Here is an 18,901-nt window from a genome sequence, read left to right as displayed (position 1 = left end):
AAACCTGTGTACATAGCTGGTCCAGCAGAAGATGACCTAGGCTGATTTCTCTTCCCTTTGTGACAGGTGAATTTTTCCTTCTCTTTTCAAACCCCAGGGATTTGCAGGGCTTTGGTGTCCCACTGTCATCTTTTACGTTGGACATACACGCTCAGACCGTGGGAAGGCCGAGTTCAGAGCTGACCTCTTTTCTGTGGAATCATAAAACCCCGCAAGATCTTTGAGGACTTCCCAGCCCATGAGGAGATGACATGTTCAGTGTACCATCCCATGCCCTTCAAACCTCCAGCCTGGGTACCCAACTCCCTGCATACAGCTGGCTTGCTTTGGCTAGCTGGAGGAGCAGCACCAGACTTCAATGCTTCTTGACCTGTAGTGAGACATCTCAGCTATTCTTCCAGGAAAGATCTGATCCTGCAGATCTTCTGCAGCATAAGTTAAAAGTCAGTGCTTTCTAGTCAGGAATGCTAGAACAGGGTTGCTTTTTATAGCTTACCCAGTAAACCAGGGCTAATGTACAACATGCGCTAACCAGGCTCTTATCCCTCCTCCAGCCTTGATGTGACCAAAGCAGAAAGACATCTTTTAAGAGTAAGTGCTGAGGTCCTAATGTTGCATTATGGAGCATAAAGCACAGTAATATTCAACCAATTACATTAATGCTACTTATTTGCTCTTGTTACAGAGAGTAATTGCTCACCCAGAAGCTATTAAATTAGATAAGAGTAGAACAAACAAAACTATTCATTTTATTCACTATATATTTATACACCTACCACTCCAGAGTGTAAGCAGCCACCACATTCTGAGTTTTATATATTCCACTTGCGAGCGAGACAAAGACGACATTTGTCACGGCTGTGGGTGTTGTTTCTCCTTTTAAAGAAACTGCAAGAAAGACATGGGACGTGTTGAGATTTATTAATCCTCCCTGCTGCAGGCCCCAGCCATGCTTGTTGGTGTTTTTGGCGCTGTATGCTTGGATGGGGAATGCGATCATGGAAGAGAGCAGTGTTTGAGGGTGCAGGCACTGGCATCTTGCAGGGTCAGGTTCATGGGGTGCAACCTCCCTCGTGGGTGTTGTAGGGTTGAGCTTCTGCTCGCAAAGCTCCAGCCAGGGCCTGCCTGGGCAGGCGATGTAGGAAAGCAGGCAGGCAGCATGCACTTGTGCAGGATGCACAAAGATTGCTGGGGAAATTGAGGCATGGGGATGCTGTGAGTGGCCTCTGGGAGTGCAGTAGGTGAGCAGCAGAGCCAGACCCACAGCTTTGGTATATCCATAACAGTGAATAAAATAAAGACTTGGGGGGAACCTATTAAGTCCCTTTAGTGACCCTGCAGCTGCTGTCCTCTGATGGCTTTGGCTGACTCCCCTCCCCCCCCAGGTTTGACAGCACCCCGTGCTGCCAGCTATACCGTAGAGGGGATGAGACCACGTATAGGACCATGGCATGGGTATCTAGGTCTTCCTAGGCATGTTGCTGAGCCTGGCCACCTCCTCTCCCTGGGCTGTCACCTCCCTTGGGCTTTCCCTTCTAGCCAACTCTGCCCAGCTCTGGCTTTCCTCCAGCCAGCAGAAAAGATAATTTAGCCAACATCTGCAGCTGAGCTGTTGCTAGCAGATGGTCTGGATGCAGCCTGCACCTCTTTCCAGCAGCGGTGGCAGGAGCTGGAGCTGTGCTGCCCTGCTGGGTGCCAGGTGCCATATAAAGCAAGCAAAGCGTCACAGAGCAACACTGCTGGTTGATTTGGGGTCCAAGCCTCTGCTGGTGGCAACCACTGTGGCTGTCACACCTCTACCCCAGAGACCCCACAGTTCCATGTGCCATCACCCAGGAAAGCCTGACACAGAGCCCTTCCTAAGCTAAGAGCTCACCTGCAGCCAGAGAGGCACAGATGGGGTTAAATCTGAGGGCAAATGCAAAACACCTAAAACCAGCCAGAGGCAATAAAGGCTGGAGGAGGAGGACGAGGGTAGCTGTCAGTCTGAGGAGATTTCCTCCTTCCTGCAAGTGCAGGCATAGGGGAAACAGGTTGTGGCATTGCCTGTTATGCTGAAATGAGGCTCCCTTGGGGTAAGCAAGCACTGGGGGCTGAACTGGAGGAGCTCGGCTTGTGGGTGAGCTTGTTTTGCTCTGGAGCTGAAGTGTCTGAGGTGCCCCGGGGACCCAGCGAGGAGGTGGTTTGGGCAGGGAGAGGCAGCCAGGAAGGCAGACCCTGCAGCAGGGATGTTACGTACAGCTGATTCCCTATCTGTGTTGCTGCCCCTTACTCTGGGGGTCTTGGATTGAAAGTGGGAATTCAGCCTCAGGCTCTGTAGGTGTGAGTGTCCCAAGGCATCTACGGCTTGCTGTGTAGCTTCACCTCGCCTCTGCTGGAAAATGTTCTGCTTAGGATGTGTTTCTGGCTGCTGGATATTGCAGCTTGATGCACCCCTGCCTCACTAGCTCAGGCCTGAAGCTGTGACTGCAGTTTTCTGCTTTCCTAATTAATTTTTGTATTACCTTGGGCTGCAAGCATAGTGTTCCTGGGGATATCACAAATCCTGTTTACTCCTCTGGCTCTGTTGCACTGTTATTGTTCCTGGATTGCTTTAATTCCATGCTTTGGTGTTTTTTGCATGTTTTGTGGTGTAAGGAGAGATTACAAGTGATGTGCTTACAATAGATGGAGACGATGTTTCCCCAACCCCAGGGACTTGTGTGCTGGCCTTGCTCACTGAAGCCCCTGGAAGACCCATGTCTGGCTCCTGCCTGCTACCTCAGTCTCTACCCTGATTCAAAAGTGCCACTGAAGATCTTCATCCTTCCGTCCCAGCTTGATGTTGAGAAATCATTAGCCCTCTTTAAGCTCTGTGGTGGGCTGGAGGTGGTGTGAGGCCAGGCAGCAACTGGAGCTAGTCCTGCTGGGCTGGGACTGAGCCCTGCTGGGGAAGCGAGGACTTGTGCATGTGTGTACGGAAGCAATGGTTGCTGAGCTGTCTCCTGATGGCAAAGAGGCTGGGCCATGTGCCAGCAGGGCTTTTCTCTTTGGGTGATTGGAGTGAAGGGGGCTTGCCAGGAGCATGGTTCCGATGGGGGCAATGGGGCAAGGCCCCCTTCCCAGAGCTGCCTGTCTGATGCTGATGGGGATGGAGGTCAGGTGTGTTCCCTCCCCTATAGCCAGCCTGCACTGCATGAGCAGATGAGGAGCAGCTTTGCAGTCTAGCTTCCCTGGAGTAGAGCCAACACCCCAGGCCACTCAGTGAGCATTTGCCATGCCTCTGCCTGTGAGATGCTGCTTTAAGCTGTGGCTTTCCAGGGCTGCTAGGGCCCCCAGGAATGGGACCAGCCAGCGGGTGCAGGGCAGGAGCTTTGGTGTCCTGTGCACGAACCAGCAAAACTCCTTCCCATCTGTTGCGTTCCACGGCATGAACAACTTCACACGTCTCAGGCTGGCCCCTGAGCTTCTTCCACAGGGATGAAGCTGTGAATAAACAGATGGCCTAGCTACATCTCTTGCTTTCCATGCCCCAGTGAGCCTTGTGCTCTCCTTGGAGGTGTCTGTCTTCCCAAGGCTGCAGGAGGAATGGGACTTGCGCCTGGGCACGGGCCTGTGGGGGCCAACTGCAGTACTGCAATAAGGCAAGTACAGAGCCTGGACCGCAACCGGGCTAAGGCTGCAACAGCCTTAACGCAGGTCTGCCAGCTAAACTAGCTCGTCTGGTGAGAGCCGCGCAGTTTACGTTGAGAGGCAGAGGCTTCATCTGTAGTCAGACTAGTGTCTTGGTTTTTTCAAGCATATGGCTGCATTTGTGAAAGGGGTGCTGGCACCCAGGGAGCCTTGGCCACATGTAGTCTGCAGGGTGCGGCTGACATTAAGATTCTCGGCGTCACCTCTCTGGGAGGAGGATTTGCCTCCGTCCCCTGTTGCAGCACCAACCGGGAGCCCTCCAGTGTCTCCAGCAGTGACTCTCTCCCCAGAATAACTCGACGAAGTTTGGGTGCTTTATTTAGAAGGTTATAGACACATCCTAAAAATAAGCCACTCCAGGAAAGTCTGATGCACACAACACACTTTAAAAAACATATCATTATCCACTCTGATTTGCTAATTAATTCAATCTCCTTCCCATCAGTAAGTGAAGCCCGCAGGATACACAGTCTGAGCATCAGGGAGAGGGGTGGGGGAGCCCACGGTGGAGCCCCTGGGCACCTTTGACATGCAAATGTTACAAGGAGCGAGGTTGGGGTGGTGTGGGGTGCAGCTCCTTGGCCTGCAGCTCCCACGGGGATCACTGTGGATGCTGGTGGATGTGCATGAGGATCCCAGAAGGATGGGGAAGAAGGCAGTGGAGCTTGTTTTCAAGCAGGTAGCTGTTTCCAGCCACCACTGTCTGCTGGGGCCAGGCTGAGCCCAGCTGCTTCAGCCTTCTGCAGAGCTCCACTCCACATCAAGGCTGCCATCTACTGATGCCTGGGAAGCTGTGCTGAACCCACGCTAAGCCAGCCTGGGGTCATCCCTGCTGAGCAGGGAAACCCATCACAGTCCTGCTGATGCTGGCCATTGTAGGTAATGGGAAAGCCAAGGAGAAGCAGCCTTCAGCTCCTGGTGGGGCTGTATCTGGCCATGCCTCACCCTTGCTGTGGAGCCTGGTAGCAGGTGGCAAATGTGCCTCGAGCTCTCGGGGAGAGAAATTACCTCTCAGTGGCAGGCAGGCTGAGCTTCCCTTGCACCATGCGGTACATGGCAGGGTCCCTGGGGGAACCGTCTGTTTGGTCCCTGGGTGCTGCAGTGTGAATGTGATTAATAAGTATATTGTATTTCGATAAAGGGGAATGGGCCTGCAGGGAAAAAAATGTTTGTTTTCGCTTTGTGGCAATCAACAAAAGTCATGAAGGTAGAAGAACTCCCCTGAGGGTCACTGCCTCCTGTTCTGAAGCAACACTGAGCATGGCTTTTTTTTTTCCATCTTAAACCGGGTGCTGGATACATGGCATGCAGTGTGATGCAGGCCACACTTGAGATACGTGGACCAGGGGTCTGGGAAGCCTGGCTTCAACACTGACTGGCATCTGGCAGCAGGGTGCTGAGGAGCCCTTTGTAGGACTGCAGCAAGAGATTGCAGCTGGATGCTGGGCAAAAATCCCAGCATTAGGGTAGCCAGGCCCTGGGAACGACAAAAAGCAGGTCACACACTCTGAAAATGTGGAGTTCCTCAGGAAGGGGCTGCGGGGACTGATTCTCCCCTGAGACAAGGAGACAGGCTGGATGGTATGTCAGCTCCACTAGCTTCGGTCTGAGTTGGTGGTGGTCTCCCACCAGAACCTGGCTTTACTTCAATGGGCTCATCATCAAAAGGTGGCTGTTTTGGGATCTCTAGATGCGGAGATGCTGGAAAGGGGAACATGCTCCCTTGTTTACAGGGCCCTAGCACCTATGTGTCTTCCCATTGAGCCATGTGCTGCTGTGGAGGCACATCTCCAGCAAACCCTGGGGCTGAGGAGATCTACCTAGGATTTCTACCACTGTCCCAGCAGCGCACTGTGGTGAGCTGGGGTCTAATAGACAGATAGCCTTCCCTGCTGCAGTAATGTTCTCCTGAACAGCTGTGCTGCTGTACCCGCAGGAAGCTTTAACCCTCTTTAGCAACTGTTGATGGTTGCTGCTGGTCACGAGCACTGACTGCCTGTGGCTGGGGCCTCAGTTTCTCCTAAGTAAAGATTGCTGGGTAACACAGGACCATGTACTCTGGGCAGGCTGGAGATATAATTTAGAGCAGCACAGCTGGGCTGCTGAGGGTAGTGGTATTTCTAGTGACTTCTAGCTCACCTTCCTCACTCATCTGGGGCAAGTGTGGCCTCCTGTACAGGGTCTGGCACTTGGTTGGGCATCATTGCAATGGTAGTCAGTGCCACAGCATGACACCAGAGTGGCCAAGCAATTTAAGGATGCCACTGCTCTCCATGTGGGCTAGTAAAGCCCAGGCTACCAGGACCTCCAAACTGATATCCTGCTGGTGTGAGACTGGCCAAGCCAGGCTGGTAGTGGGGTTGAGAAGGTCAATTGATTACACTCTTTGGGAAAGCCTTGTTTGGATGAAAAGCTTATCTAAAGGAGCATGACGGATTTTCTTGGCCTTGCTAATAGCTGGATGGGGTTGCAAAACATTAAAGCAATCTGAACGGGCTGGAAACCAAAGGCAGGAGTTTTGCTGAGATAACAGAGGCAACATTCCTCATGCAGAACGATTTAGATTAGGGTGACAACTTTATTAAATTTACAAGAGCTAAGAGAAACCTCCAGCTAAATGCAGACACTACACATGCTTTAGCTTCGGGGTATGAGCCTGGGAGCTGGCTGCCTCTTAGATTAAAAGGAAGCTTTCCCAGTCACCTTCAATTTTCCTGGTAGTTGGTCCAACACTGAAGGCTAATTTGAGCTATTAGGACAGGTCAAATCCCATTGGTCTCAGCAGCTGTATATCGCCTCTGCAGGCTTTTGGTAAAACCCTCCCCCTTGTACTCAAAGTTTACTCTCAAGGGCTGAAGCTGGGAGCTGCTCAGAGAGTTTTTCCCCGGTAAGCTTTAATTGGGTCTATCATGCATGACCTGCTCTTCGATTACACAGTGGTGGATTGGGCTATCCACAGCCCTGCTCATTGCACAGCTCAGTTATTGCTTATAGAGCAAACTCCTTGGCAATACTGGCAAATTTGCTGCTCTTGCCTGTGTCCAGTCTTGCTGCAGATGCAAGGAGAAGGCCCTTTGCACCTGAAGAGAAATTCTCTGGGAAAATGTGGGTCCTGACACAGCCAGATTTACATCTTGGCCATGCCCTCCTGTTTGTTCCTGAGGAGGGGAGGTACCTTGGCAGTGCTCTTCTCTCCAGAGAACCTTTTCTGGCTCTGCTCTGGAGGCAAGAAGATGAGACTCCTGACTGCCTGTCGCTCACAGTCCGGCTGCCTGTTGTAGCTCTTGGCATGTCTGAGATTCTTGAGAAGAGCTGGCTGGACTCCAGATGTCACAGGACCTCTTGCATCGTATGGGTGGGGAAAGGAGGAGGGTGAATCTTCCTCTGAGCATGGCAGGAGCTGGTGCTGCTGGAGGTCTGATGGTGAGAAGTTACCATGGCCTGGGGGATGTCTTCTGCCAGGGATCCTCTGCCTGACAGGCCTCGGGGAACCTGCTAGGCTCAGTGCAGAGCCCCTCTGGAGGGGAGGGACAGGCAGTGCTAAAGGGATGCAGCATGTCCAAGCCTCATGCAGCTCCATGATGGGGCAGATCCCAAACTCGCACATAGCCATAGGCAGATGCAGCCCTGCACTAGACCAAGCCAAGTGAAGCAGATGAGGTGAGATTCCTCCTCTCAGCTGCTCCATGGAGCAGGATGGAGTGTCTTGAGAAATCAAGTGACTTGGGTAAAGACAATTATAGCAGAGTCCAGAGCTCAGCCTAGCTTTCTAGTCCAGGGCCTCTTCTGTCCCTGCTCCTTCCCCTTCTTGTGGTCTTGCTTCTGAAGCTGGCTATAAATAAAACGTAGAGGTGGTGGTGTTATCAGAGGGCTTTGCTGACATCAGAGGCCAGGATGCAAACAAGGAAGTAAATCAGAAGCATGTTAATTATAAGCTCCGTTAGAAACACATGGGAAAAGAAAATCACCTTTAATTGCTAAATGCAATAGATCAAAATCAGCACAGAAAGCAAAGCTGATGCTTGGCTATGAGGAGTGTTACAAGAGTTCAAAAGTATTGGGAAGCCATACAAGCATGTGAGTGCGTGCTGAATCTGCTCGGAAGAGGACTGTGATCCCTTCCTGAACACCTTCACTGGTTTCCAGTCTGCTTTTGAAAAAGCCACTCAACTTTGGGGTCAAATGTGGAGTGTGGAAGTGATTTGCCTATGGTCACACAAGGTGCTGGTTATGGGGCTGAGACATCTTTGCTTTTGGTAGTGATGGTTCAAAGTGTCTAGCTGGAATGGTGCTAGGAGAGATACTCCCTGCTCCCTTTCTTCCCTAAAGAAGAAATCAGGGAAGTGCAAACACACCTGATCTACTGAACATAAAATGGAGAAAGGATGACCTGAAAAGTGTTTCCTCTTGGGGGCCACAGCTCTGTTCTCACCAGCCTCGAGCACAGATCAGGGATGTGACTCCTGTGGGGTCAGCCTGACGGACAGCAAGCTCCTGCCAGGGTCAAGAGCCTGAGTACCAAAGAGGAATATTCTCCCCCTCATCACCAGAGGAGGGGTGGAGTTGGTGTTCCCCGCACAGAGTGAGTTTGTTGGAGACTGGGAGGAAGCCTTGTGTGCCCTGCTCTTTCTAAATGATTAATTATTAGATTAGCAGAAACCATCTTTGCCAGCAAACTTCAGTCTTAGAGTTAAGCTGATAAACAGTGTTGGGGTCACCTGTTCCTTGCCAGCAGAGCAAGTTACTAGCCCAACTAGAGACCGAAGGGCTGAGAAGAGCAGGCAGATGGCAAAATGTTCACTCAAGTTTTCCAATATGCTTTTGAGTAGAATCTGTGACAAGTGTGATGTGATCTCTTTCCTCCAAGCAAGGTGGTGTCTCGGCTGTATTTGGACTGAGTACTTTGGAGATGCCTGGGTTGTGTCTTGTGGTCCACGTTGGGTCTGATGGAAGTAAGGTTGTCCCAGTAATCTTCATCCTTCACATCCTCTCAGCTCATCCTTGCCGCTTTTCATCTTCTGTCCTCATACCCACTCCCTTCTTTCCTCCTGCGACTGCTCTAGGACAAAGGGAAAATGTCAGTCCTGCTCTGAGGAGACGCAGAACTGCCCACAGGATGGAGCAGGAGACCAGGCACTTTTCTCAGGTCACCACTTGGATCCAAAGCACTGGGCTGTTCCTGGGGATCTCACTCACCTGTTGAGGACTTTAGGTCCTCAAGGGGCTTGCTAACTTTGTTGCCCTTGTAAATGAAGTGTACGAAGTCCATGACCGAAATGGTGTAAACTGGCAAAGATGCTGCTGCCAGGCTGGCTTGGAACCAGCTGCGAATCTGACATGGTGTTCCTTGCAACTCAGTGCAGAAATGCTAAGCAAAATGAATATTAAATAAGTGAAATGCTAATGACAAACATTAAACTGAAATATACTGCCCTGGTGATCGCATCAGTTGGGAAGCAATAAAGAACTGGTTATTCTTGCAGCTGCTTTCTGCTGTTTTCATAACTGCTGCTTAATAACACAGCAATGCTTTTGAGCTGAAGGATAGTCCTGAATCGGTAACCAAGTGCCAGGAACTGTCCAAGGGAAGGGAGTTTGGCTGATTGGTTGTAATGGGGATATGTAGTGGAGGAGAGAAAATTTTCTTGAGAGATATGAGACTTAGGATCTTTTTTTCTCTAGCAATATGGAGAACAAAGTTGAGCCTCCAAGACTGCTAGAAGTACTATGCAGCATTTACTCAGACTAACATCAGTTAGCTGACTTTCAAGACAAGTCAATGATACCGGTCAAATGGGGGTATTTTTCTCTGACTACTAAGACAGCTTTGAGCTTTTTAGAGATTTTTTTTTGTTACCTGAGGCCTTGTCAGAATCACTTACATGCATGAAAGGTGCTGCTTTGTACTGGCATCTTAATTGTCGACACATTTCCCAACCTCTTTCTGTACAAAATGTTAAGGTTTTCTGAGTGTTAAACTCTTGGGGCTGAATTACAATTCCTGTTCTACTAGAAGAGATTCCCTTTCATTTGGTAGCCAGAATACTTCTACTTTTTTCTGCATAGTTGCTCTTGAATTTTGTATTATTGCCTAGTTTGGGACCTCACCCCAGCTGGAGTCCCATCATTACTTTACAGCAGAATAAGGAAAGATGGAGAAATAGGCATAAATAAAAAGTGATTCACTCAAGGCCGTGTGGCAGAGGCACAGCTGGCAATGAGGTGTTGTCTTCCTCCAGGGCAAAGGCACACGTGGATGGCTCCTGGGGGCTTGCAACCATGTGGCCCTGAAGGAGACATACTGCCACATGGGGATCAGAGGAAGGCGAAAGGCTGACCAAGTCCTAGTGCTTTGCTGGGAGAACTGGAATGGGCAGGTCTGGAGAGTTGTACTGGTCTTCTGTACTTCTGGATGGTCTAGTAATGGCTGTTACCCCTCCATCCAAAACACGCCTGGCTGATATACTCGGATCAGTGCATCGGGAGCAGTGCTATTCAAATAATACCTCTTGCATAATTTGAATAGGACAGACTGAGGGCTTAAAGCAGGTGGTACTACTCGTGTACAAATGAGGAAACTGAGGCATGAGGCAGTGTGTAGCTTGTCTTGCCTCCCTTCTAGCTGCGGGCCAGAGCAGGGGCTAAACCGCGTGCCTCTGCATTTGGTGACCTGCAGTGCGCGCGCTGTATGCCTGCTTGAAGGGATGCCATGGTCAGGGGATGCCCTCGGGCGCTGTAGATGTGTACCTGCATTGCAACTCGCTGCCCTGCCTGCTGCATGTTCTACCGGCATGCTGCAGACACTCAGCGCATCTCAGTAACCGTGCGGATATAAATGATGTCTGTGCAGGCTGCGTGGCTGGGGCTGTAGTGCTAGAGCTGCTGCCTGCTGCCCCCACCCCGAGCTCCCTCTTTCCTCTTTCATTTCCAAATCAAGAGGTTTTTGTCTTCTCTTGCCTTCCTGCCTTGATAACAGCTCTAGCAAGGAAAAGCCATCACTGGCTCCCGAAACTACCCTGTGTTGCAGCCTCCTGGGCAGGCTCTGTTCAAACACGCTCCTTCCCCCACAAAGGCTGCGGTCTGCCAGGTACGATCTTTTCCCTTTCTTGTTCAATTGCCAAGCTTGTCTTTAGTCTCTGGTCATCTTCAGGTGGATTTGGGAAGAGCTGAGGAGAGAATTGATGGGTGTTTCTGATGTCACTGGTGAGATGCTCCAACCTGTTTGACGCATTACTCCAGCTCCTGCTGTCTCTCTCCAGCAAGACACCATCTGCTCCTGATCTGATGGGGAGGGGAAATTGAGGCATCTTTGAGCTGCCAACTCAAAGATATGATGCAAAATTTACTAGGCTTCTCCTGCCTGCCACCCACTCTCTGTAGCCAGGCCTGGCTCTGGGCACTGGCAGGACAGTGGGACCACATCTCCTGCTTGCTGCCACCTTCATCTTATGCCCACCTGAGCTGCAGCCTGCTCATCATTCCCTGTTTGGGATAGTGATGCAAAGCCACTGTGCAGCCGTGAGGAGAAGGGTCTGCCTCGGGCGCCTTACGTGCACCTCTTTTGGCAATGGGGCCCCTTGCTGTGAGATGCTTGCACTGGATAAATTTGTGAAGAAAATGCCATTTTAGTCTCTCAAGGACGAGGTAATTCAAGAAGTCTCTGTGCCATTAAATACTGGAGGCTGGGAGAATATTTGGGGAAGTATTGCTTCATGCTCGCCCTGCTCCGATACCCTTTTCTGGGTGTCAGCTCTCAGTCCCTGTCGCATTGCTAGTACGGGAGGCTCTGGCTGCGCAGCTCCCCTGTTCACCACCTTTCCTGGCTCTGGGCTGCAGCTTCTGGCAGATTCGGTAGCTAGGGACAGGCAGGTCCATTTGCTTCCTGGCACAGCCTTGGCGAACTTCCTTACTTAGGGGTAAAGTTTCCTTTTTGTACTGCTCTCGCTCCTTCTCCACGCAGCGTTTGCAGAGCTCAGCCTCGCCGTGGGGCTAGCAGGTCCACTCCACAAGGCCAGCTGCGTTGATGCAACAACATCACCATGGTACCAGCCCAAGGGGACTCCCTGCCTCCTCAGCTAATGGGGCAGTGATGCTGCCCTGCAGCAAGGTTGGGGCTGCTCTAGCCCTGAAGGTCTTCAAGGCTGTTTGGGGGGTCACTCCCGATAACTTAGTGACGCGCGGTGTGGGCGGTGCGGCCGCACGTGCGTATGCACACGTGCAGGCATCCCCCGTGCTGACCTGCTGCCAGGCGGAGCTCAAGCTCTGGATTTGGCGACGCCATCCTGCGAGGATGCCACAGCCAGGTCCCGGCACCTGCCTTCAGGGCTCCTTGCAAAGGTGAAGCCCCATCCTGCTCGCCTCCAACAGCTGCCGCCGGAGCCGTGGGAGATCGCCCACCTGCCGGAGACGCACACTGGAGCATCTCTAATGACATCTGCAGCGAGGGAGTGATGGCTCTCGCCCGAGAGCCAGCCGTAACGCAGAAGCAGGGGCGGGAGGCAAGATGACAAATATGCCTTTCCCTGTCTTGGAAATTACCAGACGTTTAAAAGCAGGAAGTGGATAGTTTAACAGGAGATTCTGAAGGCATCAATTGCAGCAAATGACCTTTGCGGCTCTTGGCAGCTAGCAGAGAAGTTAAGGGCTTGTTTACACCCAGCTGGTGAGTATTTCAATTGAGATGCAGAGATAAAAGTAATAAAGTGCCTTCCATCTAGGCTAGTGCACAAATGAAGTTTAAAATGCATTCCCCTGCTGAAAGCACTTACCGGCTCTGGCCGGAAAGCTCAGATGAGTTATATGGAAGGTGCCGCTCACGACAGCCATTTCTTTCAGGAGGCTTCTTTGAACACCATGTCTCCCTTCTGCCTCTGGCTGAGGTTGGGCTGAGGCCCGTCAAACTCGTAGCGCTTGTCACTGTGACAACGACTTTCTGACTGAGGTCTCCCCACTGCCTCTAGATCCATCTTTCACGTCCCTGCCCAGGCAGTGGGATGCGTGTAGGAAGGCTGGGGCTCTGCTCCCTTCCCCGTTGGTTGGGACTTGTTTATTTGGGACTTCAAAGAGAAACACAAATGCGTTGCGATGGGGAGAGGGACAAGATGGCAGACCAGGGGAACTGCTGACTCCAAAATAAAGCAGCCCTTTCTCTGTGTAATTCTCCATGAAATTGTTCAACAGGAGCGTATCTAGAGAATTAAATGGATCAGATGGAAGTGGAGAAAATTCATTTTGATTATTTTCTTTTAATCTTGATTTTTCCTTTTCTTTTTTCCTTTTTGTCTAGGGAGAGAAAAGTGTTTTGATCATCAAGAAAGGAGGTCATTTCTATGCTGAGGAGGCAGGAATCATAGCAACAGAGCGAACAGGTTAGGCACAGGGTCTAGCAGGAACAATTCATCAGGGAAGAGCAGCAGATCCATGGCAGGTTGCTCTTCTCAGAGGCCACGCTTGGAGCTCATTGGCCTCGCACAGCTGCCTGGGTTGGCATCTTCCCACTTGTAAGCTCAGCCAGATCTGCTTAGGCTTCCTCAGTGTGGCTGGTTGGCCGAGTGCTGGGATTTACTGCTTGGTTTGACTGGGTCGCAGGCATCTACTCCAGTGATGTTGCAGAATCCCCAAGTCTGGATGCTCGGGGGGGGGGGGGGGGAGCTAATTCAGAAGGTCTTAGGCACTATGAGACCTGACTGTCCTCATATTCCTCTGCCACTGGCTCACTTGGGTGGCCTTGGTCACATCAGCCCATCTCAGCCTTCCTCCCAGTAGCAACAATTTCAGCAGAGGGGTGGAGGCTGATCTTGTTCCTGGTGCTTTGTGGTCATCCCTGCAGTGGGAGCTGGAAAAGAGAGGGAGGAATTGCTAGAAGAGCTCACCCTGAGATGGTGAGCCAGAGCCTGAGGTCCTGCGTGGATGTGCCCTTATGCACTGTCTCTGGAGCTGGGAGGCAATTTTTGGTCGAGGTATCTGATGGAATTTGCTGGAAACTGCTTAGGAGGAATCTTCCCTTGCCCCAAATGGCCTGTCTGTGGGAGGAGAGCAGAGATGAGAGTTTGGCTGAATTCCCCTTCTTTCCTTAGCTTGCTTTGACCTGGCAGCCCTGAAACATGAACTCAGTTCTAGTAAATCAATGCTTTAAAAAAACAGGCAGGTTGAGGTTGAAGCAAGATGTGTTGCCCTGCCTGACCCAAACCGTGTGCATTGGTGAGGCAAGAGGTGGACTGGAGGGATTTTATTGCTGGAAGCTACTGAAGCATGAGGGAAGCATTCAGGCTCTTGCTGCATCTTGTCAAAGCGGAGAGCCTGCATGTCTCCTAGACTGGTTGAGGCTGTGACAGACGGTGCTCAGTCCTCTGCTTCACCATCGCAGGATAACAGTTGCATGTTTGCCCCACAAATTGGCCTGTCAGAGGGGTGAAGGCAGCCAGAAAAGTCTCTTCTCCCCTGGGCAGATGACAAGTGTGGTAAAAGAAGAGTTGTTACCAAATTTGGCTCCTTATCTCTTCAGGAGCCTGAAGCTTGCTGCTGCTGGGGGCTCCCGCAGGTGAGCTGCTGCGGTGCTTAGGGGACCTTCCCTGTCTTACCGCAGCAGTCACAGCTTGCTCTCTCCGAGGCCAAGAACAGTATTTTTGGGACTATACCAAGAACAGTATTCTGCCTTTCCTCCCCGAAAGGCATGGCTGTGTTGCCTCTGTTTTGGGCTTACGAGCCTGAAGCTTGGAACTCTTCCACTGCCAAGGTTGAGTCCCCTGATAGTCCTGCAGAATTTGGTGTTTCCCACAGAAAGCTGCCAGGGTATTGGCTCTGGGCAACCGCCGTGCTCCCAGGCACCCTGGAAAGCCACCGAGAGCTCACCTGCTCTTGCTGATCCCATCCACCTCCCTGTGGGCACTCACACAGGACAAGCCCCGGGCTGTGCACGGATCCCGCTGGGGACTGGTGAGGTCAATTCCCCTCCATGTGGGTGCCATGACCTTCTTCTTCCCTGCATGCCAGAAACTCTGATCTGGCCTGGGAAGGCACCTGGAAGCCGGGTACCCCAGCAGAGCCAGACCCACACCAAGCTTGGGGGCTGCAATGGGTCCTGAACAAGGCAGGAGAATGCTCCCACGCCCTCCTCAGGGGTGAGCACTGATTTTTGCCTCTGCTCTGGAGGTTTCCTGTTTTGGGGCAGACACAAACGCTGCTGATGCTGTTCGCTGCCCAGCCCGTTGAAGCAGTGAGTGCAGCCTTCAGGCAGGGAGACGGCTTTAGCCGCGCAGGGAGCTCGCTCGCAGGCTGAGGCTGATGCGAGCTAGATGAGCTCCTCATTAGCTGGTTCACACTGCTGTACCCTGCTGTGCATCTCTTGCTCCTTTGGCCCTGAGCAGCCCCCCGTGTGTGTCTGTAACTAGCAAATCCATTCCAGTCTCCTCCAGCCTCTCCTTGCTCCATCCCTGAGATGATGCTCACTCACCCAGGAATGCAATTGTGCGACACCCAATTACTCACATAGCTGGTTATTTCAAATTGGCTAAAAATAAATGCATACGTGTGTATATATATATATAAAATATGTATTTTTTTAATAGCAGAAAGCTAGTATTTAAGCAATTAAGTTGCTAAGTAATTTAATCACTTTGGAATAGAATGAATTCACCATGCTAGTGATTACTCCAATTTTCTGGGAATTGAAAGCTGAGTGGACAGGTTCTGGGGTTAATAGTATAGCACTTAGGAAGTTGGGTCTCGACCCCTGTAGTGAGCCAGGAGGGAGACATCCAGTGCCAGGGAAAGTGGAGGACAGTGCTCTGCTGGGGGCCCTTCCCTGGCTGGTGTGCCTCAGTTTCCCTGTGTGGCTGACTGGGGATGCCCCAGCAATGTGATGCTGAGTCCTTTGGAGCCGTAAGAGCAGAAAACTAGCATGACTCTTCAGGCTATGGTGCTTTGAGACCTCTGTCCAGCTCCAGCTTGGCCTTCTCACCTCTAGGATGAAGATATTTTGTCCAGCCAGCCACGGGCCTCCTTTGCAGTGTTTGCCTTCATCCGCTTCCCTGAGCAGGGCCGGAGAGCTTCCGGCATGTACCGTGCCAGGGTGGCTGCTTGTGGCTGCCTGGATCCAGCAGCCTCTCCTGAGCAGGAAAAGCAGGCAAGGAGAGAGCCCCACTGATCCCCATAAGCAAACCCTGGGTAGTGACACCTCGCTGGTGGTGACAGGCGAGATGATCCTTCTGGATCTCCCTTGCCGGCTGGTGCGTTACGTGCTGTATTACTTCTGGAGACGGGGAAGTAAAAAACCTAGTTACTAGTTCTTGGTTTTTCTCCCCCACTGTCTCTCGCTTCCCGGCTCCATCCACCCCCCTCTCCTTGCTGCCTTTCCTGCGTCATGGGTGTTGGGGGATCAGGGATGCCGCCGTGCTGCCTGGTGCAGGCAGAGGCTCTGTGTCCCCCAGGTGACTTCGGGACACCAGGGTTGGCCACGGAAGCGCATGGGAGAAGGAGCCTCCTGCATGGGGAAGGGCTGGGGCTGTGGGGAGCCTCCAGGCAGGCCTGTTCCTGCCGCCCTGGCTTGGCCGGGGGCCATGGGGAGGAAGATCTTGGTATAGGGTGACTTCTCCTGTGCAGTGACTCAAGGTGCCACGAGCCTGCAGTGCAGGATGCGCTGGATGGGTGCTGCTGTGATCCCAATCAAAGAGGCAGATGGAAATGGTACTCGGCAGAAGACCCCAAGAAAAACAGTTTATGCGGAGCAGGAAGGCAGCTGGTGCAGCCTGCTGTTCCCATGCTGGTGTCACCCCGCTCAAGCCAGGGTGCTGGTGGCAGCGCAAGCATGGGCTTGTGGCACCATCTAGTGGGTGCTGGGACACGTGTGGACATGGCATCTCGCAGCGCCCGTGTCCACCCTCTGCGACCAAGCGTCCCGCTTTCTGCTAGGCCTGGGGGACGATCGATCGCTCCTCACCGTTCCAGCGCGGCCCAGCGCAGCGTGCCTGCGGGATGCTCTTCCCGTTGCAGCACGCTGCTGCGTGGGGGGCCGGGGGCCCGCAGGGACACGCGCGGGGACGGCCGGCGGCGGGGGCCGCGCCGGGGCGGGCGGAGGTTTGGCCGAGCTTTCCTTTCTGGCAGGCGCTGCCCTGCCGATGACATCAACTCCAGTGTTTCCGATCCCGGCGGGGAGCGGGGAGGAACGTGGGCTGCCGAGGGGGGCAGCAAAGGAAGAAGGCAAACGAAATAAGTGCTGCGGGGCGTGGGAAAGCAGGGAGGCCCTCGGCGTGCAGGATTAGGCTGGTTCAGCCCCCTCAGGCGGGACCTGGTGCTGGGACCCCTCCCGGCTGGAGTATCGCCCCCCCCCCCGCCACCGCCCTCCCCAGCTTGGGGGCTGGGAACTAAAGCAGCAGGAGGGGGTGAAAAGGAGAAAAGCAAAAATACACACCTGTAAAGCGCGCATCCGCACGTTCACGTCTGGAAGCAACAGTTTCTTCGGAAACTCGGGGAAGGCAAGCGGGAGCGAGCGCCGGTGCCTGGCCGGCTCCTGCCACGCGGCAGGGCACATGGGTCCCTGAGCACGGCTGAGGCGTTGGGTGCCTCAGTTTCCCCTCCTCGTCCAGCAAGGAGACCGCATCCTGCTTTTTCTCTGCTTCTAATGGGGAAATATCGCTATATAGAGCCTAATCTGGGGTGCTGGGTGCCGTGGAAGTGCAGGGGCAGGGGAGGTGTCTGCTCCAGCCAGCACGGAGGCCCCCAGTCCTCTGGATCAAATGGCAGATTTTTATTTTCTGCAACAGCAGCCCCTCACCGAGCAACACTGCGGTGCCCACGAGGTGTTTCCAGTCGAGCGGCTGTGCATGGGTTTGCTGCGTGGGGGGAACCCGCATTTCAGCCGTTAGGCTGAAATGGAAATCTTTGCACTGCAAAACCACAACCCTCCCCTACCCTCCCGCCTCTTTCCAGCAAGCTGGCTCCGAAGTGGCAGCGTTCCCGGCAGGTGGACCCAGGCGTCCCAGGCTCGAGCTCGCCAGCCGACCCATCCCCAAGGCAACGGTGCGGTTATCCCCGGCGGCTGCGTTCAAACGGGCCCTTCGTCTGGGGAAGGTGACGAGGCACGAGGGCCGGAGCCCTTGTTCTTTTAATCCCCCTCTTTCGTTTAATATTTTAAGCGGCGTCGCCACCCGGGTGAATTCTCTGAAATGGTCCCTTCCATTCCCAAGAGCTCTGGAGTTTCTTAGAAGTGTCGTATGCAAAATCTGCACGCGTTTTGGAAATGACCTCAAGGAAAAGGTCCCCAAATTGTGAGAAATTTGGGAGTGGAAGCCCTCTCCTGGGGGAGTTTGCCTCCTTAAGCAAGAGGCGCCTGTTGAAAGAAGAGCTTTTGCACAGAGCCCTTAAGCGACGCTTCCCAGGAACGTCCCCACCTTCTCGGGAAGAGGCTCCAACGCGGGATTTTCTCGCTTGGCGGGTAAGGTGCCTTGCAGGACATGGCTTGGCCTGGGACAATTCCCCAAATCACGCCCTGCCCCGAGACGGGGGGAATGGAAGGGGCAATGCCAGAGGCCTGACATCAGCACGGACAACACGGCAATGGGGCTCAGCCCTGGGCTGCACCGGGAAAAGCCAGTCCCGGCTTTTTGCGGCCCTCCTGCGCCCCTTTTCCGAAGCGCGGTGGTTATCCCACGCGGCTCTCCGCGAGGATCTTGGTGAGGCCGGTCTGGTCAGCCGGTGTGAGGCTGCGTCCATCAGAAGCACCTCTAGATAACCGGACAGGGGCCTTCTGACCGCTGGCACGGGGCAGGGCTGTATCGCTGGGCAGGAAGGCACAGAGCTACCACCTCTTTTCGCAAGTCCGGCCCCTGTTTCAGGGGCTTTTTGCAGTGTTTTACATACAATTCCCACTTCTGAGGGGTTTAACCTAAAATTTTGAAGCCGTATTTCATTCCAGTTACAAACAAACAAACAAACAAGAAAAGGAACGTCAGCTTCTGATCCTGCCTTGAAACGATTCCAACGTTTTAAACTCGGGGACTGCTTTGCAGCCCGGACTGTCCCGGTTTGGTTTAGTTTGTGCTTTTGGGGAGGGGGGTGGAGAGAGGGCTTTTCTTTTTTCCTTTTTCTCCTTTTTTTTTTTTTTTTTTTTTTTTGATTGCTCTAAATCCAAACCCTTTGGGGGCAACCGGAGAACTTAAGACCTGTTTGAAAACAGGCCGTATGCTCCAGGGTAGAAACGATGATTAAACCTGGACTCGTTACTGAGCCAAGA

The sequence above is a fragment of the Rhea pennata genome, chromosome 10, assembly GCF_028389875.1.
Source record: "Rhea pennata isolate bPtePen1 chromosome 10, bPtePen1.pri, whole genome shotgun sequence".
NCBI classification, from domain to species: Eukaryota; Metazoa; Chordata; class Aves; order Rheiformes; family Rheidae; genus Rhea; species Rhea pennata.
This window is presented reverse-complemented; position numbering follows the sequence as displayed.